This window comes from Heliangelus exortis, chromosome 13, assembly GCF_036169615.1.
Source record: "Heliangelus exortis chromosome 13, bHelExo1.hap1, whole genome shotgun sequence".
Taxonomy (NCBI): Eukaryota; Metazoa; Chordata; class Aves; order Apodiformes; family Trochilidae; genus Heliangelus; species Heliangelus exortis.
The window spans coordinates 11,501,298-11,527,189 of NC_092434.1; the positions used below are offsets into that span (position 1 = coordinate 11,501,298).

At 34.9% G+C, this 25,892-nt stretch overlaps 1 long non-coding RNA gene across 1 annotated transcript; it reads right to left on the reverse strand.

Moving 5' to 3' along the window:
- Window positions 1-8,674: 8,674 nt before the first annotated feature.
- Window positions 8,675-23,386, reverse strand: LOC139802078 (uncharacterized). The gene is made up of 3 exons (XR_011728479.1): window positions 23,263-23,386; window positions 20,714-20,788; window positions 8,675-9,182 (listed from the first exon to the last, which is right to left on the reverse strand). It is a non-coding gene; the product is annotated as an uncharacterized lncRNA (long non-coding RNA).
- Window positions 23,387-25,892: the final 2,506 nt, after the last annotated feature.

The window sequence follows — 25,892 nt, forward strand, 5'->3', positions numbered from 1 at the left end:
TGACAGTTAAAAAAGCAGGGATAAGCAGGGATATCTAAGTGCAGAGTGAGTACAAAACACAGTTTGAGAGAACAAGAAAAGAGAATGAATACATAACGGGGTTTGATAAAGTACTCTCTTTACAAGACAAGGCTGAGAGATAATGCATCATCTACCTTCTGATCAGAGAATTACAAAGATGGCTGTTGAGGTAGGGTTTATGTTACATCAAGCCTTAAGACACACTACCATATTTGCTGACCTTCATAACAAAAAACTAGATATTTTGAGTTGCAGAAGCCAGGCACTAGCTATGGCAGGTTCCTACCATATGTATGTAAAATGTGGAATAAATGTATACAGTCTACAGTTCTTGCTGACTACTAATCAATAGAAATTTGCCCAATGCAATGTATGTGCTATCAAGATTTCATCTGCAAGTTATTGTATGGAGTGAAAAATTCCTGGTGTCAGGAGGGAGTAGAGAACCTGTTTTTCAGAAAGAGTGATTTTTAATTTATTTTTTTTTTTAAGATCTTGACTGAATAATGTGCCTTCTGCTAATTCTGAGAACCTTGTTTACTTTACCCTTTCACTAGCGTTGGATTGTATAGCTAAGTTCTCCAAACTATTGATTAAAAATACCTTCACTTTATATACTTGCATTACCCTGGCAGCTAAAAGCATTACAGATTCATAGCTGTCATCACTGTTCACTCTTACTTCCTCCTGTGAGAGAGACAGTTCCCATGGCTGTGTTATAATGTGTGACCTCAGGGTTTCCCTACCTTTCTGCATTTCATAAGGTTTCATTCCATTTTTGTGTGCATTTTCTTTGCTCTAAAAACTACATTCACTCTATCTTTAAATCTTGTTTTGCTTCCTTTTAGAGGTTTATTATCTGTGTCGCTGTCTAAAATCTTACCTGAAGCTGTATTTTTATCTGTTTACTAAGCTCTTGTAATACTTCGTATTTTTTCCTTCTGAACAAATGCCTTATGTTCATTGCAAAACCAAGGAACTAACCTATACATTAATCAATTTGAAAAAGAAATGCCTGAGGCAGTGCAAAAAATATTTCATGAGGTTGAAAGCCAACTATGGAAACGAGTTTGATGTTACAGCTTACTGTGTAATATTTCTGCATCATGACACAGTGCAAAAGACATTAAAGGACAAAAGATAAATATTTCAAAGTGAATCTGCAATATATTTTAAATCATATTAAGGAACAGAGGAAATTCTGTTATGTCTATATATTGGAGCAGAGAAAAACACCATTGCTTTTTTTTTTTTTTTTTTTTAATTAAATGCTCAGTTTAGTTTTCCTTTCATCTTCTCAACTGCATAGATGTTGAATCTTGTATGGCTGTTGTGTGGAAAACCCAATTAAATTACTGAAAGTTCATTGTACTGAAGTGGTGATTTTTAAGTAATAAACTGAAAAGCTGCTGAGCAAGGGGTATATTCCTTGAACTATTGCAGTGTTGCCGTTTAGAGAGCACTGAGGTGATACAATATGAATATATATTTATGCATTGTGTGTTCCTGGATATGTATCTGAGGAGTTGCTAGATATCTCCAGGATACTTGCAACTTTTCCCCCAATGCTTTTTTTTAACCCCCTTTTTTCTGTCCCATCATGCTACCTCTTGCCCATGGGTCTATGGAGATAGCTAAATGGTTGAAAGAGCAAAGTGAAACATGGAGATCTGTCCTATATATGCCTCTGCTTCTCCTGATTATTTTTCCAAAATGACCTTTTTCTTTTTGCTGCCAGAATCCTGGTGAGTGCTTCTGAAAATACAGGGAACAAGGAATTTTCTGCATCAAATTTTGAAAAATAAAGCCTAAATGGTTTTAATATTGAAAGGTAAATATTAATGCATTGCCAGTGAGTTGTTGCTCATAAGTACATTGAAGAAGTGCAGATTGGTCCCCTTTCACACTGTTTCAAAACCATACCCCCTTCTGTAAAGTAGGTATGAGTGTTTTCTAATGGTTTGAAGAGATAGGCTTCAATCAAATGCTCTCCCCAGTATTGTTTGTGAAAGGCAGGGCTTGGAAGGGCAGCAAAGTGCTGCCTTCCAGTTACCAAGCACTGCTGTGTGTCAGTTCCTTGAGGCATTCTTTTGAGTGCCTAGTTCACAGGCTAAATCAGAAAAGAAATGGTCAGTTGAGTCATAGCTGTTGGTATCCTTTAACTGGACACCCCCTTATCAAGAAGTATTTCTGATATTCCTCATGTTATTATAGCAGCTGTACCAGATGAATTTTAGAACACCCTCTGTAAAGCTAATTTTTCATCTGACGTTAATGATGGTTATCTGATTGCCAGTGGTTTTATAATAGATTTCATAAGAAAGGCCTTGGGTTTCAATGGTGTAACTATTCTGGCAACATTGGCAACAGCTGTAATAAAACAGTTTCTATTATTTATGTGGGTTATTAAAGTAGTGTAACATTCCTCAGTGCTTTCCTTTCTTGAAGGCTTAAACTCTGTAGCTTTCTGTAGCTGCAAGGACTCCCAACTCTTAAAGTCCTCACAGAGTTAAAACAGCACTCCCATTACAAAGGTTAACAGTTACTTCCATTTACAACTTGAACTTCCATGCTTAAAATTCCAGAAGTGTCCCGTAAATGTGGTTAGTGCATTTATTGCTGTCAATACATAATTCTTCAAGATTATCAATGCCACCCATTCTAACTAAAAATCAGCAACTCAGGATATACTTAAGTTAAACAGTGCCTGTTTACTGCTACACTCAGTATATACTTGGAGTGTTTTCTCTTTTTTTTTTTTTTAATATAAAACATAAACCTTCTTCCTAAGTATTCTTCCATGCAAAACCTGCCTTCCCCACAGGCAAGAGTATGCTTTAGCATTTCATTAGATGGACAATATTGAGCTTGCTTAAAATAGGCAAGCAGTGTCACAGCTCATTTGCGCTGATGCAATTGTGAGAAGGTAGTTAGAGCCTGTGTACCCAACCACAGGAAACATTTGGCATAAAAAGACACAGCAGGAATGATGTTTTTTATATAAGAAAGCACAATGGTTTGGCAGGAGGGGGCTTTCATGCTGTAGGCAAATGGCAACCTACGCCCCTTTTGTTTCTTGCATTGGAGCCTTCACTAAAATTCAGGAAGAGAGGCAGCATTTAGCCAATTTTAGGAGTTTTCATGAGGTCATTTACCCAGTCTATGTTTGGTTTTGACTAGCAGAAACATCCTGCATAAGAGGGTACTAGCTTAAATGAATCCCAGCAGGGCCAAAAGTTATCTTGAATTACTTCAGATGCCTCAACAAGTCCCTAGGGAAGCAATACCCACAGAGACCCACAAAACAGTAGCTGCAAAACATGGCGAACATTTAAATTTGAAAGTGTTTCCAGTCACATCTGTAATGGCATTGTAAATCTATTTTTTGACTTGTGTTTCATACCATTTTCCCTTGCTTTCATTATAATGCTATGCTGTACAAAGCTGACACCATTATGTATCTGAAGAGTCTTTGCACTCTGAAAGTACCATATATGATAACAGAAAGTACTCAAATGGAAGCCCCCAGTATGAAATGTATCAGCAAAGCTGCTTTGATGGGAAACTTCGCTTTACTGACACCACAGCAGGTTCACTTGAATAATTCAACTTCTGTCAACTTTTAATATAGTGCCGACAGACTTCTGTTGGAGCTCCACTAACTTTGTCCAGGAATTGGAGTATTTGGGAAGATGTGTGAAGTTTATCTAATTGTTTAGTTGATGCTTGGCATTTAACATTTCAATAGAAAGATAAGAAACTATACTGAATTTCCTTGATGCTGTTAGTTTGAAAGCGTTAGGTAAAAGAACTCTGCAATGGTACTTCTGAATTTTAGATCCCTCTTGTTCTTTAAAGCAGAATGTGATTTCCGGAAGTTACATCTCTTTTCCTGTTCTGACCTTGCTACCTTAATTCCTACGAGAAACTTAGAAATGTCAGTTTTGTGTGACTGGATGTTGGGAAAGGCTGTTTTTATTGACACAAAAAAAGCTTGTGCTGTGTATTTCCCAGAAATGTTTGCTTCAGTGACTATTTCGATTGACTGAATATATTTGTATTAATTTAATCAGGGCAACTGATTTCATGTAACAGAAGAATAGCTACACTAAGTATTTCAGACTTTCCTTGGAAAGACTTAGCTTGTTCTTTGAGCTAATGACGTGGTAGATGAAATTGGAACTGATACTACTGATACTACAGTAAAATTAGTTATTAAATTGCTGCATCAGTTTAGAAAATAATTTAGGGACAAGTTTGATAATATTTTAATGTACATAATTTGGATATATTAGGTTAATTATTTTAAGAATAAGTGATGTTATACTGTCATAGAATGTGATACTGTATAGAATAATACTAGTAATACTGTATAGAATTCCACAGTCTTCACATTGAAGCTGATAAGTTTGAAATAAGCATCTTCCCCCCCCAAAATATATTGCAGTATTCCAAGAAACAAACCATTTATTTATATATAATAAGAATGACTGAGAGCATTCAGAAAAGTTAAAAAAATTCCTTAGTAGATACCTCTTCAGATGGATTATAACTAGTATTGGGTTAGGTTGTTGGTGCATGTCATGAATTTGCAGTTTGCTTGTGAGTGAACAGTGTGTTTATGCTGTTCAAAGTATGTACCATTGAAGCTGATGAATGGTTTTTGATTTTAATCTGTGGTTTGAACCAAATCTTAGATTTTCTAGCTTAAAACAGTTTGGTGTTACTATCACAGTGATAGTTATGCAGATAGTTGTAGTGATAGATATTTCAGGTATTCTACTTCCTCCCCTTTTTTCTAAGAAAAGCAACAACTTTTACCATATTTTTTGCAATTACTTTTACCAGAAATACAGTTACAGAACTGGGTCAGTGAATGTTCTAGGACTCTAGGTCAGTTTCTGCTTTGATATTGTGGGGCTGAGTTTAAGAGAATTATTGGTTTTCCTCTGGTTTTTTTTTCCTTTTCAGAATTTATTTGTGGGTTTTTTTGTTTTTTTAAGTAAAAAGTAGAATGGACATGTGTCATATATGGAGAATAGGCATCACATCCTTTTAGGAAATAAACCACCCCATCTAACATGCTTATGTTCACTAATGTTATGTTTTTAGTTAAAGTTGAGCTTTTAGATGTGTTCAGGGGAGGACTCCTGATTTACTTGAACACAACTTACATGCAGTGAAAGTCAGTGTGAGTTGTGGTTGTAGGAGTGCCAAGATAAGTTTGTCCCTCCAGTGCTGTTGTTGTAAATGTATATTATGGGATATTGCCGTTGCTTATTAAGAGCTTGGTGGTGAGTCTTTGTACCTGTACTCCTCAGGTACAGCAGACTGTTGAAAATGTAATTTGTCTCCAGCAAAAGAGCCATTTTTGAAATAGGGTATGATGCTGAAGAAGTTAATCTCTTTATCAATGACTTAATAATTATAATGAAAAATTAAATATGGATTGTGGAGAAATTCTTCACTGGCGAACACTCCAGTCCATTGTTAATGAGAAGTTTTGAGAAGTTATTTGAATTTTCTTTCCTTTGTTTTGCTTCGAAAGGGCTCTGGTGTTTAAGATAACTTTATGTAATTTATTTTGAGCTTTTCAAAAAATATGATTGAATACAATATTGTGATTCCACCTGCTGTTCCTGTTATTTTCCTCAGTATTTCTAAAAAGGTATTTTTTTAAAAAATGCCAGTGTCCTTGAACTGTTATTTTAAATCAAATTACATTGGCCTCCCTGGCAACTTCTAGTTTATACTGGTTTTGCAGTGGTTATATATGAGTAGTTGTTCATGGTTTCATTGCTTTCGTGGCTCTCCTTTTCAAGAACATAGGCAAAAACTGTTTCTGGACCTATGGCTGTAGGATCCCATTTCATGATTGTGATTCAGTGTTTCCCTTCTCCATTTTCTTCTTGGGAGATACGTCTTTTTTTCCAGAGTGCATCTATCATTCTTTTTGAACACCTAACTGAAGAAATAATTATGTATCAGGCAGTGCAGTGAAATACACATATGCAGACATAATAAAAGATGAACACAAAGTCCAGTCAGGCTTTTTTGTTGCAAACAAACTTGGATTCGATTTTATCCTTTACTGCTTTCAGATTCATGCAAGTAGTGCATAGTGTTCTTTCCCCTACCCCCTCCACAACCAGAAATACATTTAAGTATTACTCATGGGAAAGGACCATGTTTTCCTTGTAAACTGTTTATATGCCTAGAATCCTTTCTTCACAGCTGTCTTTGGCCTTTCATTTTTAAAACTGTCTAGTCTTTTTCTAAGGCCTGAATAGACTTTTCAGACCACTGACCATCTATTTTCCTCATCTTGCACATTTTTGTTGCTACATATGTATTGTTATGCCTAGCTACCTTGCTGGAGGACAAGACAGAAATAGAGTAGAAAGACAGAAATTTCTGGCGCAGGAACTAGCAAATAAGGTGGTGGAGATGAAATAACTACAGGCTACTCCAGGCTTTCTATTTTCAGAGCTATAAAAGACCCCTCCTTATACTACAATGCAACTAAACAACACAAAGATCTCAGTTTCAGATTTTTTCCTTCACACTCTAGAAGTTTGGTGTCTATGTACAAAGGCTGGTTGAAATAGTATTGTTGGTTTAGTTGTGTTTTATTTTTATTTATTCTATATAATTCCTCTGGATGAGAAAGGATACTAGTAGTAGAGTGATCAGTGTTCCTTGGTTGGTAGCTCTATGGTTCTGCCTATCGCCCAAGAAAGTGCTTCAGTGGTATAAAATGGAATATGAATTCCTAATTATTGTATCTCTTATCAGCACTATTTTTAGTATAGAGGCTGAGTTGTTAATGAAGAACCTTGAATCTCAGTAGATAATAGATTTTCTTCAGGGTGTTCTGTTTGTGAACAGAAGGTAATAGCATTGTGTTTGTTTTAAAGATTCCTAGTTATTTTAGAAAAATAAATAAAATACTGTTAAATTCTTGAGAATCAGAATGCTTAATTATTGCTGAGAACCTTTCTGTTAGACATAGGATTTTTCTGTCTGCTTCTGTGTAACATAAAATGGCTTTATGGGAACTACATGCACACACTTGAAGGCAAAATCTGGACCTGTTATGTTTTGTTGTTTCTTCAATGTGTTTCATGAATGTTTCAAAAGAATGGCTTTGTTCTGGGAGTATGCCTGTATTTTCACCTCTTGGGTTTTGTGTTCCCAAAAGACTAAAGAAAGCTGCTATAGTGTATGAAGAATGTTAATAGCAGCTTGATGTCAATTAAAGCCAATAAGTATTTAGGCACTGTTTCTCCTAGATAGTTTCTTTTATGATTAAGTCTAATGTGGGACCTGTATTGAAGAGAGAGATGAGGCACTTTTTATTCTACAACTTCTTGATTCTCATACTATAGAATCATAGAATGGTTAGGGCTGAAAGGCACCAGTTCCAGCTCCCCTGTATGGGCAGGGACACCTCCCACTAGATCAGATTGCTCAAAGCTCCTTCCAACATGGCCTTGAATGCTTTCAGGGATGGAGCTTCCACAACTTCCCTGGAACTTCCCTATGCACCAGTCCAGCTACTAAAACATGCAAATTTGGAGTGGTGGATAGTGAATTCAGATGGATGCTAAAATCAATGCAGATTTCAGAATGTGATCACATTCACATAGAATTTACATAGAGCTAAACACAGTGATCACATTCAGTTTATCTTGAAATAATGCACAAGGCATAGAGGTTCTTATGTCTGCACTGCCCCAAACTTAGGCTAAGTGTCTAAGTTAAACAAAGTTCAGCTGCTGACAATCTGTATTTAAAGAAATTATTTTACCTCAGAGTCATAAACATGAGTTCGTGTTGTGTTTGTGTGCTTGTTTTCTGTGCAAGAAAGAAGAGTAAAACACTTTCTTCCTTCTTTGCCTGACCTTTTATTTTGCCAGTGGAGTGCAAGAAAACCATCTTTTTAATATTTCATAGAGTGTTTCAGACTCAGTGTGACTGAAGGAGTAATAGTATGTTTAATGTCTACAAAATGAATGCCTAAACCCTTAAATGTTTCCTAGTTCCTGTAGTTTGCACAATTTTTATTTACCTGATCAAAAGAGCAGAGAGTAAACATTTTGAAACTGGAGTGTTTATGGATCTTAGGTGTTCAAATGTTAATTTGTTAGATTATTAATTAGGAAAGGTTTATATAAGTATGTAGCTTTTAATTTGAAAACCTGAGCCATCTGGAGTTGGACAAAGTGACTTGCCTCATGTCTGTGAATGGTGGCATACCTATGTTTTTAAAAAAAGACCTCAGGTTAGAGTACTTGGTAACTGGAAAATACAGGCAATTTTGATTGTGTACATGAATGATGTCAATAAAATGGGTGAGGCCAGTCAGGACAGAAGCTACATTTTGTAAATGTGATTTATATTTTATTAGGGGGTCCTGGAAACAACCAATGGTTCTTTCAGAGATTCAGAGTAGAAAAAACTGCTTCAATAAGACAGGCATAGGGGCTTAAGGGCAGAGTACCAGAGATATTTAAGGAGGCCATCCTTCTTGAGATCTGGTATATTTAAAACAAACCAAAGCCCCGAAGAGGTGGTGAGATTAAATCCCAAGCCCCATATTGTTCTGTGTTTTGGTGAAGCAGCAAGAAAAAGAATGAAGATTTATCCCAATAGGGCTTTGACATGATGATTTTATTTTATTATGGTGCTCTCAAAAACATTTAAATACTGCACAGATATGAGAACAAGACAGATCCCTCTGAGGAGTGTTTTGCAGAGTAGAGTATAGAGGCTAGGAGAGGAAGCACTTCAAGGAGTCCCAAACAGCTCTTTCCTTTTCCTCTCCAAATGGGGTGGAGCTGATGTTTCAACATAATGAACAGGGATAAATAAAGTAATAAAGCTGTCTGCATCCACAGCTGTATGATTCCTATTCCCATAGGCTCAGCAACAAAAATAAAAAGTGAATTAGAGAGACATGTTATACTTCTGTTGCATACCAAATAGCTGTTCAGGGGTTGCCAAATATAAATTTGTTTTAGAAACTTGAAATGAGACAAAAGCTTGGTAACTGTGTATCTGAAAATTGTTTGCTGTGTCCTGGATTAAATGAGTGTAACATGAGAAATGTTCCACAGCTCCTTCTCTTGCAGTAGAAGGCAGTGGGGGATGACGGGTGACTGAAAAACAAATTTTGATAATCAGATTGAGAGGTTATTCACAGTCCTCTAGCTCCAGCCTTCAGTGTGACATCCTCATGCATCTATGGTGGCCAAAGCTTTCTCAGCAATGATTTAGCTGACCATCAGATAATTTTCCTTCTAGAAGGCTGTGCAGGCCACAGCATAGGTGATATCCTGAAATGTTTTAAGTTTTTCTTTTCTGTTCAGGATTTGTTTCTTCTTGGAGAGAGAAACACGCAGAATTAGATTGAAGTTCTGTTCAGAATATATGCTATATCTGCCTTCCAGAAGCAAACACTCTAGGTAATTTATATACAATAAAAAACTTTTACAGCTTCATAGCATCTGATTATGACCTTTTAATCTAAAGCTATGTCCAGTTACTGGGTCACTGGTGTACTGGATCCCATACAAACTCTTATGTGGATTCAGCATACCAGCAAAGTTGCAATTTGTACTGATATAATGAAACAGATCAGTGAAAGCTCACCTTAACTAATAGAGACATGTAGGTGCATTAGGAGCTTCTACTAGCACAAAACTGCATTGCAGGAAAGCATCTAGCTGGTACAAGACAGATTTTGTTACAGTTTGAGGACTGGGTTGTTTGCTTTGCTGTTGCTTAGGGACTCTAGCCAAGTTTCATGGATGTTAACCCCAAAATATTCAGCACACATATTACACCTTACTATACATATTTATAGTTACTGTACCTGTACAGTTTTGGTAGAATATAGCTCCCAGGCATAGCATTACTATTTGTTTGCCCACATTTATAAAATGAAATATTAATCTCCATTTTGGAATATACTGTGCATTTCAAGTGATTAAATGAAATATATTTGATTGCCCCCTGCACCGTGCTTCTCATGTCTCTATGAAGAATCAAGGATGATACTGAATGCAGTTTCCATACAAAAATAATTACACTGTATCCTCATTTAATACTTCTCTTGATGCTGTTTTTTCTAATTCATTAGTGATGCTTGGCTGGTTACAACCTGACATTTTCCTCTCCTGAGCCCAAACGGCAGTCTTAAACGAGTGACATGCACAAACTCTTCTGGAGCCAACAAATCATAATATAGTTTTAGACTGAGTAATATTGTAAAAAGTTGCTGTGTTTAAATCTCTTTTATTCTAGAATGCTCCAATGGGCTTGTATTTAGATAATATAGAAAAATATCTGGGCTTTAACTTCTGTGAAAATGCAAGGTGAGGGAGGCAATAGCTAGTGAAAAACCACTCAAATAATACATGATATATAGAACTTGGTTGCTAATCTATAAGGTGATTTTTTGGCCAGTTACTTCAGCTCTATGTATTCTTTCATCTCTTACCCTTTATCTGTGTTTGGTTGACACTAGTTCTTTGGGCAAGAACAGTCTCCTTTTTAATGCCAAGCTCTGCCATACTGAGTCACCTCTGTCAAGGACTAGGTTCTTCCCTTATGTACAAATCAGAGTAGATTTAGAGGAGCTAGCACAGACTAGAGATGATGCTGGATTATGATCTGGAATCGAGTGCTATTAACCAAGTATTAATAGTAATTTTCTTGTTTCATGGTGTATTTTCTCTTTTTTTTTTCTCCCACTAAACGTATACAGAGTAAGATGCCGAGTGAACCTCAGGGAACATTTACTCTTATTGTAGAGATTGTGAAATTTGAATTATCATCTTGGTTCATATACCTGATGTGTCTATCCTATTCTAGCTATTTATATACATACACATTATTATAAGGATCTATGCATATATATATGTGTATGTGTGTATATACTGCTGCATCTCCATTTAGGTCTCTGATTTAAGTTATGGGCAGTAATTTAAGTTTCTAATGGTAGACCTTAGTTTTGTATATAAACAGGAGAAGTGTCCCAAATCCAGGGAAACACAGAGGTATAATGTTAATCATGTTCATACACAAAGCGTTTTGGTTTCAGGACAGTGACCAAGGTTTATTTTACATGTTTTACTTCATTAAAATCTACTTTTTAATTATGGAGAGGTAAATTCTTTGTCTGATGTGATTACTGGGACACGTGATTTTTTGTTTTGTGATGCCAAATATGGAGCTTGATTTTTGAGGTATGAATGCTGGTAACTGCATATGGGGAAAAAACAAACCAAACCCAAAAGCATCTATCTAGGTTTTTACTGTACAATTTGGATGGGACAAGTGTGTGAAGTTAGTTCTTTAAATGAGATAATTTAGTCTTATTTGACCATGTCAGAAAGACAGCAAGACATTTGCCTGTTCCTTTTTTAATTATGTGATGGTTTTATCCCAGAACAAAATGTTACCTATGCTCTTTGCCAAATATTAAATCTATAATTTTTCTGTAGATTCCTTAAGCCTTCTGATTAAGCAAGGAAATTATTCTTTTTATGTACACTGAATTCTAACATGAAAGATTTTGTGATGAAAAAATGAAAAATCTGGAAATGAAAATGAAAAAATGAAAATAAAAAAGCTACAGGACTTCTGTTGAATTTACAGAAAAAAAAGAAACTGAAAAGAGAGAAACTACTTTATACTACTTACTTTTTAAAATAGTTATACAATCTGAAAATGCTGATCAGGAAATTTTTTGCTTAAAATTTAGTGCATACAAAATTGCTAAATCATTTGAAACGTGGAAATTCAATGTAAAGATAAAGATTTTCAGCATAGTTTTACATGTTGCAATCCAAGAAAGAGAGCATAATTGGGTTTCACCTCTTCACTCTTAGATTCTTACAAAATATCTGATGCAGCCCAGTCTAAAAAAAAAGCAGAAAATGAGTGGAAACAATCTTCGTGCAGATCCTAGGGTAAAGTTTTAAAAGAAGCTGTTTTACAAAGGAAATTATGAATACTGGAACTACACATTTCTGTTATGAAACGCTCACCAAGCTTTATTTTTCAAGGTTCTCAACGTTCTGTTTCCTCTAACGAGAGCAGCACCTTGTGGCTGAGAAGTGCTCAGCTCTGCAAATAGAGCAGGGTCCTGGTGAACAGGAAAGAGATACATTGATGATATGTGGAATAATTCCATAGCAATACTGTATCATTACTGGGGCTCAGTTAAATGCAGAAGTAATTTACATAACATTTTCTGCTGAAGTATCTGAAATGTTTTTTATTCTTATAGAAAAAAAGGATTAGGTTTGAAAAGTGATGTTTAAATCTTTTAAATATTCATGTTTGTACATTACCTTTGACCTTGGTGAAAAATATACAACAGTTAGTTTTATAGTTTGAAAGCAGCAGTCACTTTGATCTTGGAATACCTTCCTTCTCTCATTCAGTTAAGATGACATTAAAATCCCTGTGCTTATCCCTTTATCTAGATATTATATTTGTTTACACTTAAAAAAAAAAAAAACCAAAACACAAACCCAAAAACATTTTGTAAACTGTTGAGCATTTCTCCACTGAGATATAGTCACTGTGTATCTCCCACAAACTCAAGATTTAAGTGGTTATGCTACAAAGAGTTATAAAATGTGATTTGTATCCTGTTCTTTTATGTGCTTCTTTTATCTGGTATGACAGTTTTTATCTGCTTAAGGTTGGAGAGAGTCCTGTAGATTTTAGTGTAACAGCTTACAAGAGTGAAAAGCAAGACCATTTCAGTCTGGTTTTATGTTGGAAGCTTTTAACACTTTAGCAAGATATAGGGCTAAGAATAGATGTTTTTTAGAATAACTGAAAAAGTCATATTCTGTACTCTTAAAAACCTGGCAGTGACTGTCACAATGGCAGCTGATGAGTTACTTCTGAGAGCTGAACTTCATTTAGATGGATCAGTTCATCGGTTACAGGTGGAACAGAGGTTTTTTTTTCTTTATTCCAGTTGTATATATACAAACAAAGGTATCAGTGATTTTGAAAATCTGGCCATATGGGAAAAACTAAAATAAAGATAGGAATTTTGGGCTGAATTAAATTATTTTTAAAAAATTAATTTGCTCATGAACTGTAGTCTACTATATTGCCTCTTAATAAGGAATAAAGGAGCATATCTGTATTTATTTCCTTCTTCAGCCTGACTGTAATTTGCTGAAGACTCTTTGACATTGGCTCTTTCATTCTGAAGGTTTGTCCAATTAGTTTTGTGCTGTGCAAAGCAGTAACTGCTTATTTTACACTTCTTTTTGAGGGAAATTTACATTTAGAGTAGTGGAATGATAGCTCTTGATCTACACTTAATTAATGCTGACATTGTTCACATTTACTCAAATAGAGCTAAACACAGAGATCTGTAATTTTTATGCCAATTAGTCTGGTCAAATGAGGTTAGCTAATGAAAGAGTATTTACCTCATAAACTAATCGAGTGTTTATTTAAATAAAAAAGTTTCACACTGTTAAGCCCCTTGCATAATTTTAAAACGTGTAATACTGATTACAAGCATAGGAAGGTGCTAACCAGTAGCAAAGTTTTACATATCTGGAATCTTGGGGTAAACAGGGATTAGGCAACAAACTTGCCTTAGAAATTAATGGGAGCAGATGCTTTTATGGCAAGTGGCTGGTCAGCTTTGTGTTGCTGTTAGTTCAACCTGAGAAGAGGTCTGGTAATATCTATGAAAGCATGAAAATATGGAATAGGTGTATATGTCAGTTTTGATTGTAAGCAGAGGAAAACTGAACAGTTCTAGCAAGTCTGCTTGCCAGAACAGAATTGGATGTTTAGAGTGTCTGTGATAGTGGTTTTTTTTGTGAGACATTGCCTTGAATTTGGCTCTTCTCTGCCCCCAGAAATTGCTCAGAGAAACTGAGATGTGGAGAATGGTCATCCATGGGAAAGCAAAAGACTCGGTGTTCTGGATATTTGGGGTTGAAGTTGGACAAATCTGGTCTGGGTCATTTGTCAAATTCTAGGCAAGCAGAAACTAAGGCTAATCATTGTTGCATGGATTAGTAGAGAAATATCTTTTTGTGTGTGGCACTAAAATCTATGAATAGCAAGGTAAATCTTATTAGTTTTTTTTTTTTTTTTTTACATCTTGCCTGTGTGCAGTCTGATTACATCAGTCTGTATGCATGCAGCAGGTTTCTAGTATTTATGTTGCCCTTTTGGGGGTTGGTTAGAAACTGAGGAATGTTTATTTTGTTGAAGGTGGACTTTTCTTCCATAGCTCCTAATGGATTGATAAAGTAAATTAGTAAGGAATTTACATGTAGCATATTCTTCAGTTTAGTATGAGTAGAAAACTAAAAATAAAACTATGTGTTAAACAACTGGGCATTAAATCAAATCTGCTGGCATTTGAGATTTAAAAGATACATTGTATGTCTAAAAAGACTACTTCCATAGCCTTATTATATTTAATACATTAAAAAGAAAGAAAAAAAGAGAAACCAAAACAAAACACCCCTAACCTCTAGTCCTTGTACACCACCTCCTGCTCGGCATCCAGCAAAGAAAATTTACTTCAACGGTATCTGTATCAGACCAGAAATGGTGCTGCCTTACTGAACATGCAAGTTATTTGCTGTTTCCTGGCCATGGTTATATTGTACACTCTTGGCCAGCCAGCCCCATAAGGAAAAGCCATGTTCCATTTTGGACTGAGGTACTAAATATCAGGAGGACATTTCAGATTTTCAGTGAAGGGGCCTCCCTGATCTGAAAAGGGCCTGAACAGCCCTGGGGGAGGATAAGCAAAAGTCAGAAGAAGAAATGTAATAATGCTTCTGTTTGCATGCAGTTTACAGGCTGCGCAGCTGCATGCAGGGAATATAGGTGGAGGATTTACTGGTCTGTGTGTGTCAGTTATGTTGAACAAATGCCCTATAAATAAATGAGAAACCCTAGAGAACCTTTGTTAAACCTGGTCCTCCTGTGAGCTTTCTTGCTAGATGCTCAGAGCATGACTATTATTGTCTGTACAAACACCCATTGTCTGATGGGGGTTTGGCTGGTAATCCATGTATCCCTGCCATAAAGGAAAGAGGTCAAGTATTGGCATCTGGAAACATTAAGTGGATCTGGAGCAATCAATAGTGCATTTCAGTTTAATTACATATTTTCTGTTTTTAAGCAACTTCTGCTGTAAAATTTTGATCCTACAAAAATTTAAGCAGTTTAAGAAACCCACTGTGCTTGAGGTCATGACCGGTGCTGCAACACTGCAGACCTTTCAGTGTTGAATTATATTCAGTATTGATCTGGAATTTGATTTGAAGTTTCAGATACTTAGAGTGGCCAGATTTCTAATTCAACTGAAGTAATTTCAATTACTTCTGAATTTTGAATCAGTGTTCTTGTCATTAGCTGTCATGCCCCTCCATTTAAATTGCTTACCTTGTGTTCTTTATTGTTCTTTATACTGGTTGCACTTCACTGTCCATTTGTTTGATTTTATAATTTGTTGTGTCATGTATCTGACTATATTGTACATAATAATCAAAAGAGAAAAGTGCATTTTAGTGATAGTACCCTCACACTAGTGAAAGTACTTAGTCTTGTTGTTATAGCCCCCATGAATGCTTGTGTGTCATAATTAATTTTAGTGCTTTTATCAGAAAGTATAGTGACTGAAAATCCAAAATATTGTATCTTTCATAAAAGTTCTTTCAAGTGCTTGCCAGATCTGATCATCTGTACAGTAGCTGAAAGGATCTAATCTTTAGCTGAAAGAAGGTGAGAGAGCCTCTAAAATAGGCAAAACACGAGATAGTAGAGCCAGATTACTACGAATTCTTTTAAAATATTTATTTGAGCAGTAGGGTAACTATGCATCTTTATGATTATAACATGGTATTTTCATTAATGTTTTTCTACATCGAATTTTTCTGTACTTAAGGACTTATGAAACTGGGGTGGGATCATGGTTTCCCAGTGTTCTAAGTACCAACATTTTAAGACTCATTACTGTTCTAAAGAAAAACCTGTATTTTTATAAGGTATACTTGGTATAAGGTATATTTTCCTGTAAGCAATCTTGTATTACTAATTACTGCCTCACTTCTCAAAATGGCTTCATTTACCTTTCTGGTTTCTGTTGTGGTTTTTTTTCCTAAAAAGATGATATGTTTGACTTACCTTCAAAATGGTAACCTCATCATCGAATTGAGCAAGGTATTCCAACCTACCTTGGAACTGCAGTATCACTAGAAACAAAACAGTACTTGGACCTCCGAGTTTTAAGCTTCTGTAATGACAGTGAAAATTTTAGCATAAGCTAAAAATATTGTGTTATGATTTTGTTTATTCCTTTGGAAAAATGTGTTTAATCATAAAAACAACTACCTTATTGTACTTGTGGACAGAATGGTCTCTTGAAGAGTGACAGAAGATTTTATTCTTAGGTCTTGTAAAACTAACTGTGCAAATGTTCATTGTGTGTCTTAGGATAGCGCCAGCAGTTTGTTCTACTAGTCAAAATAATGCTACATGTACTGCAGAATTATTCCATAGGAAATAAAATGTGTAATAATGTTTAAAGTAGTTGTTTATAGTGGATACTGCCCATAAATGGAGGGAGTCAATACTGGCAATACTCTGACTCAACACCTGTGCTCTATTTCCTACAGATGATGTGAAATATAATTGACATGACTTCAAGATGCTAACAGCTATGTCACTTTGGCATCCTGTCATTGTGAAATGTCCATTATTTGGAGTGTGTGGGAGAGGAATTAATGATTTTTAAGGTGTGTGAGATTTGTTCATGCTACTTGCTCCTTTTGGGTTGTCTGAACATGCTTAATAAGCACACCCATAATATGAAAAATGGTTTAAAGTAAGAGCATTCTCTGAAATGTTGCTGAAAGCTACTCAGAGGGTTTCTGATTTTAAGAAGGGAGCAATTTAAAAAGTGAGCCAATGTAGTTAATTCTGCTGTTATAGGACAATTTACAAGATATAATTGCTCACAGAGTTTGCCATACATTAATCTGTGGGATTAGACAGTTGTACAACTCAGAGTTTAGAAATGTCAATGAAAATGCACAAATTCTTGAACTTTTTTTATTACCTAAAAATAATAAAATATGATTTAATTTAATATTTGTTCAACTGTAAACAGACAAAAATACCAACGTGGTAGGACAGTCTTTTCATTACTTTCTGAACAGACAAAATTCTTAGTGCATAATTAAAGATGAAGTTTTGTAGTTTGCTGCCCTTTGGCTACGTTTATATGGCATAGTGAAAGTCACACATCAGTAATGAAGTTGGACCTAACTGGGTGAACTGAGATTTTAAGTGATGCTGCCATGTTTGCATATTGTTTCACATTGCTAATAGTCCCTGTGTCTCAGCATAATTTTTTTTCCACTTAACCTGATTTATTGAAATAGTCTCAGGATGTGATTTTATATGTAGTGCAAAATGTAATGTGGATCTTTATACTACAGCAAAAATCATAATTTACAGATAAATCTACTTGGATATATAGATCTGTGAGAAATGTGCTATTAGCTAACACAAGAAAAACCATACACAAAAGTTTGTCTTATCAAAATGTATTGTTCTGACAAATCAAGAGTTTCTTGGCCATCAAATTTAATATTTAGGCCTGTGAGAACTACAGAATTGTTTTTTCTGTATTTCATTTGCTAATATTTAAGTATGAGATTTTAGTGGCACAGTGTCTTTAATAGTATTATTTTTTAACAGAATTTAAAATATCTATAAACTGTAGTCTCGCTGCCATGTTTACAGGTTAAGACCTACAGACAGAGGTCTTAACAAGGCATGCTCAACTCAGATGATTTTGAGTCTGTCTCACATGTACCTGGAGAAATCCACTCATCTATAATTTCACTAGAAAATAGTATTTGATATAATTATTGGAAAAATACCTATTGTTCATTGTAATCTGTAATAGCTCTGTTGAGGAAAGAAAACATACTATTCAAAGTAAAAGGCTGCTTAAGAATGAAGCAATATAAAAGCTCATCAACAACAGAATTCAGTGATAGACCCTGAGGCAATTTCCAGGCTATTAGAACTGCCTGTGGAGACTGCCAAGCTGCAGTGGCTAGAAAAATATCTTTCACTGTTTGATGTGAAGTCCTTGTGTTTCTTCTGGCCTTTCTTATTTATTTAAGGCGATATTGTATAGCTATTAAGGGTCAATAAATAGTATTTTTAGTATGAAATTGAAACTAAATATATATATATATATATATATATACGCACACATAGCAGCAGCACTATCAAGTAGTAATGATACTGTATTGTGTTCTTTTCTCTATGCTAATTTTTAGTATGTGTTTGAATTTTAAACATAGGGAGTAGTAAGGCTAAAGTGAAAAAAAGGTAAGATGGAAAAAATGGTTGTTGCCTATCAGGTTTGGATTGTGATCTGAAGTATTTGCAAACTGAAAAATTATTTAAGCAACAAAAAACCCAACAACCAACCAACCAAAAAAACACAGAAACCCCCCCTGAAAAACACTGACTGAAACAGTAACCTGAGACTGTACAATGATGATGATTAAGAAAAAAACCAACACACTTATATTTGTTATAAAGGAAACAATTCTGATTCCTTTTATGTCATGAAGCAAATTAAGATTCTGTTTTTCTTATGCATTCTTTAAAAATGAGATGTGTTTACATATTCTAAACACTCATATTTAGAACAGATAATTTTTGTTAAGAGCACTCAAAGAAAATACAACCCCTGCTTTGCCTTTAGTGAAGTTCTTCCAATTTCATTTTAAAAAAGATACTGAAAGTGAGTTCAACACACTATAGAAGTGCATTAATCTGAAGTGAAATAAAATCTTCAGTAACAACATCATACAGATTAACTACACATATAATTTCATGTTGTACATGAGCAATATCTGTTGCTTTAAGAACCCACTGATGAGTCATTGAACTTTATCTCTTTAAAAAGGTTCTAGAGATTTACTTAAAACTCAAAGGTAAAAGTATATGCTATATGCTTTAGAAAATGGCATGGTGAGACTGGACATAATAGTGTTTGTTAAATTCTTTTGAGGATCTGCAGCAAGGGGAGACCACTAGCATTCCTGTGGCTGCTCATTTGCTAAATATAAAAAGCTCCAAGATCTTTGCTGCTTGTGTAGCACGGTAACTTTGATGGAAACATTCTTTGATCACACCGTTGAGATTTCATCAAAGCCAGTAGGGATGTCAGCATACAGTATCCACAATCAACTCAATTTAAAGGCAGTGTTACCTATCTAAATTAGAGTAAAAATGAAACAAAGAATGTTCAGCTGTATTTGTCTTGCTGGTTGAAAGAGCTGTCTTTTCTGTCATAACAATGAATTACAGAGACTGCGCAGGAGAGGCTACGTGAGCCAACATTTCTGATCTGCTGATTTTATTTTTAGTTCTTAGATAATTTTCAGGAAAAAACCTGTAACACAATAGAAACACAATATGCTATGTGCCAGTAAAACCCCGGGGTGTAAACCACAGCTGATAATTTGGTAATGATCATGTCTTATGCAGCCGGTCTGAGATGAAATTTTGCAATGTATATACAGTGACAGCTGTCAGATGATTTGTGCTGTTTCTGACTGAATGTCCCAGGAATGTAGAAGTCTATAAATTCTTCCAGCCTCTGCTTTGCTTTCTCTTACCATCTGCATTCTGCTTTCAGTTCAGAGAAAGTTAATACTAAGGCCTTAGTTCTTACTTGGAACTTGATATAATATTTTTTTACAATGTTTTAAACTCTCAGAAGCCTATGAGAAAGTAGTCCCTGTATTGTCTGAGCAAAGTGACAATGATTTTGGCATATTAGTAGTAACTTAGAACAGTCTTCTGGCTTGCAGTTTCTAAAAATACAGGTTTTAGGAGTCTATCTTAGGATACCTTTAAAAGCCTACTTGAGGGAGTAACAACACTAGTATTGAGTTATCTTTGGGTTATCTTAGATCACTAGTCAGTTGGAAACTCTAAGCGTACTTGCTGTTTCTGTACCTACTTACTCCTCAGGTCCTCCCTGAGGGTTTTGGCATATAAAAATGATACTAGTTTATTTTTTCTATTCAGAATCTCTTCAGTAGTCACGAGGCATTCATAACAAAATGATGCAAAATCCTTGCAAACCTATCTAATGCAAATTTGTGTTCTATCCTTAGTGATGTATTATGAATATTGAATTATGATGAAACATACAAGAAAAACAATGAAAATGCTTCGGCTGACACTGTCAGTACGATAGAGAAGCTTGAAGAATAGCAACCCATGTAATGAAGCATATATGCTTTTCAAAAAAAAACCATAGGTTCTCCAGGGTGGTGGTTAACTGTCAGAAGGTATCTTTGAACTTTCTGAATTCCTGCACTGCTGGATGCTCTCTATTATGTGCTAGTGGAGCAAATTTTCAGCCACTTCAATTTGCTCTTCTTGCTAACCCGGCCTATTTTGAAATCTTTGTTGCTAGCTGTAGGATTTCTGGATGAACAGGCGGTAGTGGTTGAAATGTAACTTTGTAATCATACTCTGCACAGATGAAAAGACTTGGTTACATCCAGGAAAAATGGTTTAACCAAAGCCTGAATGCAGCCTTTTATAAAAAAGAAGAGAATGATTGACATCTTGCCATGCTGGATATGCTTGCTATTTAAAATGCTTTGTTCTACAGTTCTCAGCTTCTGATAAGCCCTTACAAAAGAATCTGCAGAATTTAAGAGTAAAATACAAAAGTATAAAAAAAATACAAAATAATTGTGTATTTCTGTAGTTCAAACAAACAAACAAAAGATAATTCAAAGCACTTAAAATTTTTTAAGAAATAGTGCATCAATTTACTTAAAAAGACAAACCCCAATAGCCATGATAGCAACTTTAATTATCAGAAGGAAAAAAGAGCAATAAATGGAATAAAATTTTACCAAGAAAGGTATCAATGGACAAATCAAAACAACAAAAAATACTAGTAATTCTTTGTTGCCAGTGAACTTAGCCTTTTATTTAAATGGCCTGGAAATGTCCCCACTATATCTCATTTCAGCTGCTGGTTTCTTATGAAAATGAACTTAACAAGGACCAAGATATCCCACATTTTGTTTAGTCTAAAGTCCTAGTGACATCAAAGTTTTACATGCTTTATTTTGTCTCTGACTATGCACTATACCCTCCCCACCCTTTTTTTTTTTTTGTTCTCCCAATGTTTTCCTCTATTAAAATATTTATTTATTAAATGGAAAAGAAATATTCAGTCTGCATTTTTAGTTTATAAATATCTTGGAAATATATTAAGTTTTATATTTGAGAAATACATTCTTTAATGTAGTGCATTTGTCACATTTTGGTAAAATTAAAGCAGGGATATTTAGCTGAAACAGAATAACCCAGTTTGATACTATGCACCTTAGTTTTGAATGAAAGGAGAACTCCTCTTTCATCTCTTCTTAGACAAGTTGATTTATAGGAGCTGCAATACATATTTCTTTGTAGGAATAGATGTGATCTTTTTGTGCTATTGTCTGCCAATATTAAGCATGTTTTTAGCACAATCACCAGACAAAAGAATCTTCGTGCTATTTCATAGGAACATTTTGTCAAATGTTCTTATTCATACATAGAATCCTTGCTCTTGCTGAATGCTGCTGTATGGCAAATATTCCTCCCAGTTCTGTAACAGTTATTGAATGACTAACAAATTGTTGTAAATGATATGTACTTACTAAGAATTATGAGTAGCTCTTAGGTCTGCATACAAGACTGTATTGATATTCCATTTTTCCTTTCTTATCTTTGGCAAAACAAAATGTCAGTGGAAAGAAATGCAAAAACCAAATTTTCTTCCATAAAGCAGTATTGAGAAATCCATTGTTCACCACTTTTTTTTTTTTTCCCCTTGTTGTTAGTTTGTTTTTGTGTTTTTTTAATTGTACTAGGAGGACAGTTTTTATAGATTAAAAGTGATTTGTCATCTGTGAAGTGAACCTTCAAGCTATAAAGAAAATGACTCTGGGGTGGTGTAGTGGAGATCTGCAAAGATGAGAGTAAAATGCAGCGAATGGGTAGGAATGAAGTGGTCAGTGTCTAATATGGTAACTGGGATGCCTAAGATGGGACATACTGAGCCAAGTGTTTTTTTGCTTAAATTGTTCTGGAATGATCAGTGGGCAGACCCCACACAGGTGATGCAATTAATATTGCTCCCATTTAGAATCCTTATTTTACCTTGTTGATACCAGCCAGCTTGCAAAAAAAGAAAAAAAAAAATATGTAATGATTTACTTTTCCAAACAGTTGTGCACTTAGACAGCTGTACATCAGGTAATTGTTTTATGGCCATGCCTTTTATTTCCTAAAAGGCACTGACTCTTAGAACACACATACACACACACACACACACACACACACACACACACACACACCACATTTCCAGTCCTTAAGGCCATGAAGAAAACTCAAAATCAAAAGAAGCAAAGGTAGGCTTGTCTTTTATGAGATTAAGCTCTATTAATCACAACAGATACTGTGTGATAGTGAAAGTTACTTCTTAGTGCCAATGTTACCCTTACTACTGATATTCATAGTAGATTTGCCACAAAAATGTCTCACTTCCCTTGAAAATGTAATCACTTTGTATTTATCTGTTATTTCCTTTTCTACCCCAAGTGCTTCTACAGCAATCTCAGATGTATTGCTAGTTTTCTGTTCTATTTCTGAACAGAAAACAGTATCCCTCTGATACTTATTTGCATATATGGTTTGAAGAATTATTACTGCTTTATAAAAATATGTATGCACATTTTATACCACAATATTCATATGTAAAAGAAAAAAAACTATTTACCTCTTGTAGTTGATGCATTACCAACAATACTGTTTTTCTCCTTAAAGGGTCTCTTTTATGCATTTTTTAAAAAATACTTTCCAATGTGCCTTAACTGCTGGGAGGGAATCGTCTGACACATAAATATCTCTGGTAGCATAACCAACATGCAGAAGGATGATCCTTTGTTTCTGATAGACCTCTTTCATCTATCTAAGAGTAAGAGAGGACTGCATAAAGAGGACAGACACCCAGACAAAACACATTATTATAGAAGATAGCTATGCATTCATTATTACAATTGATCTGTAATTTACATTTATGATAAGGTTGTGTTCTTAATCAGATGAGGATTTACTTACCTAATGCAGTTTTAGCCTTCCATGGAGCAAATACATCAAACCATACACAAATTTTGTGAGGCTTGGTTCTGTGACTCAGCCTGGTTTTGTGTTAGGATTACAGTTGCTGACTTTCACATGTTTGAAAAAGAGCACTGTCACCTGTCTGCTGATGTTTGATAGTTTTGGCAATACTATGTTTATGAGAACGTATTCCTTCACAGAGATAGGTATAACCTGATATCTATCATGTCCCTGAACCTTAAGGGAATTAGTAGCAAATTTAGACTTCAACTTCATGTCTTTTGTTACTTGAATCTTTTAAGTCCAAGGATCATTGAAATGAAAAGTTTTTACAGAATAAGATCTATCTCTGCAGTGAATTCTGAAAACAGTAGAATGGCTGCCTAAAGCTATGAAAGGATTATCTTAACAGGAGAGGGGAAAAAAAGTATGGGAACTGTTGTACAGTAGATTTTTTAAAAGATTACTATAAAGCATTCTACAAAATGGCTGTTGCTCAGGCAAACTGCTGCATGTTTATTAAAATTCTGCATATTATCTTTGATTTGAATCACAAGTCTTTGTTTTCAAAATGTCTAAGTCAATCAGTACTTTTCACAGATATTCATCAGATAGTAGTAGGAAGAGAAACAAATTGAGTAGAAAGGCTTTTAATTACTTCACCTGGTCCCCAAATTTAGCCTTTTTTTTCTGGCTACAGTACAGCTTTTGATCCCAAATATTTCTGTAGAATTTAATCCTGTCTTTCCGAAATCTAAAATAAGAATTGCACCTATCTATTGTTTAAGCATGATGTGCACCTGAAGAGATGAATATATGAGCTTCAGTGGGGTCAAGAAGGGTATAAATTTATAAAACATCTGTTTAAATATATCCCTCTGCCAACTACTTCTCCAGCCAAGTAACAGAAAAAGACCTCTCTCAGAACAGGTCAGGTCACCGATCTATTATAAGCTGGTGTAGATACGTCTTGATTTCTGAATTTTGGAAGTGGGTCGCTGTCATTCCAGGATTTTTGAAAGAGAAGGGGAAGAAATGGCTGTAACAAGGTGCTCTGATTACATCACTTCTGTGACTGATCACATTAGCATTTGCTTTCATTATTAGGAACCAGTATCTAATTTGAATGCAGCATGACTCTGGAGTAGTTGAGTTAGCTTAATCAGTTATACTATAATTTTTAACTGTAAAGTTTTTCATCTGCATTTTGAATCCCTAAATGAAGATCAGGAATAAGTCCCTTTAAAAAAAAACCTGTGACTAACTGCAGAACATTTGAGCATATTCTTTCTTACATGCATAATTAGAAAAGAAAAAAAAAAAGAACGAAAACCAAAATTCTGTAGTTACTCCACCATTTGGATACAAAGTTTATGACTGCTTAAAGCTTTTCTTCTGGGTAACAGGTTTTAGGGTTAATTGTATTAATAAAATTGCTATGGTAGGATTGCTTCTACATTAGTCTGGGGTTTCCTCCACTTACAAAATTATAAACATTTAAATCTAGTCTTTATTCTTTCTTATTTTTTTGTAAGTGGCAGTATAATTTGTTACATTTTAGTATGAGTTGTAATATTTCATTCATATCTCCATGAGGAAGAATTTCCATACGTGACTCCAGGCTGCATATATTGACTGCAAATTGGATTCGAAAGTAAGAATTCAGCATTTCTCATTTTTCATCATCTGAATAAAATCCTATGCATTTTTATTAATTGTGGTATGTGTTCTGAAACAGTGCTTTGAACCATACAAATAAATTACTAAAATTCAATCCTTCATCTAGCTCTCATGTTTTCTCTCTAAAATTGCAGCTGTTTCATGCTGTGAGACCTGAGGTATTTTCTTTAATTCTTATATGACTTTTTAATGAGGAAGAAAATTGTTCTGCTCTCTAGCTTACATTTTGGACGGGAAGCTCTGAATCTATTTGAGATTTTGAGCGCTTTGAAATCAACCAAGTCATGGACTTGAAATAAGATTTTATAGATGATATATATACGCAGGATTTTCCCCTGTAAAAGGCCACTTTGTCTTCACAGTCAGGGTACAAATTTACCAGGCTGACTTTTTGCCTATTCCACTGCATTTTTGTGGGTCTCATTACTTTGCTAGTTACCTTAAGCCCATATGGGTAGAGTAGCCCATTTCAACAAAATTTTGTTACATGTCATGCACAGTATTTATTGCTGTGACTCTCTCTCCAATACTCTGTGTCATCTTAACTTTCTAAGTACATTTTTATGAATATTCTGTTCTCTCTTTGAGTGTACCAGTTCTGCTTTATGAATGAGTAACTTAAAAATGAGAAAAGTAACAAATACCATCCTTTCCTGTCTACTCCCCATTATATATTGTTCTTTATCATTCCACTGAGTGTTTGGCATTCCATTCCATTTCAGTGTAGGAGTTCACATTCACAAGGGAATACAAATTAATACAGACTGATCCTGTGTCCAAAATTATGAGACCACGTAGGTATTTGGGTGTGTATGTATGTGTACATATCTGCACACAGTTCATATTTTTCTAATATGTATCTACATGTACACACTCACATATATTTACAAACACTGCAGATATCCTCCTGTTTGCTACTTGGTTCCTTGTGTTTCTCTGCCACAATT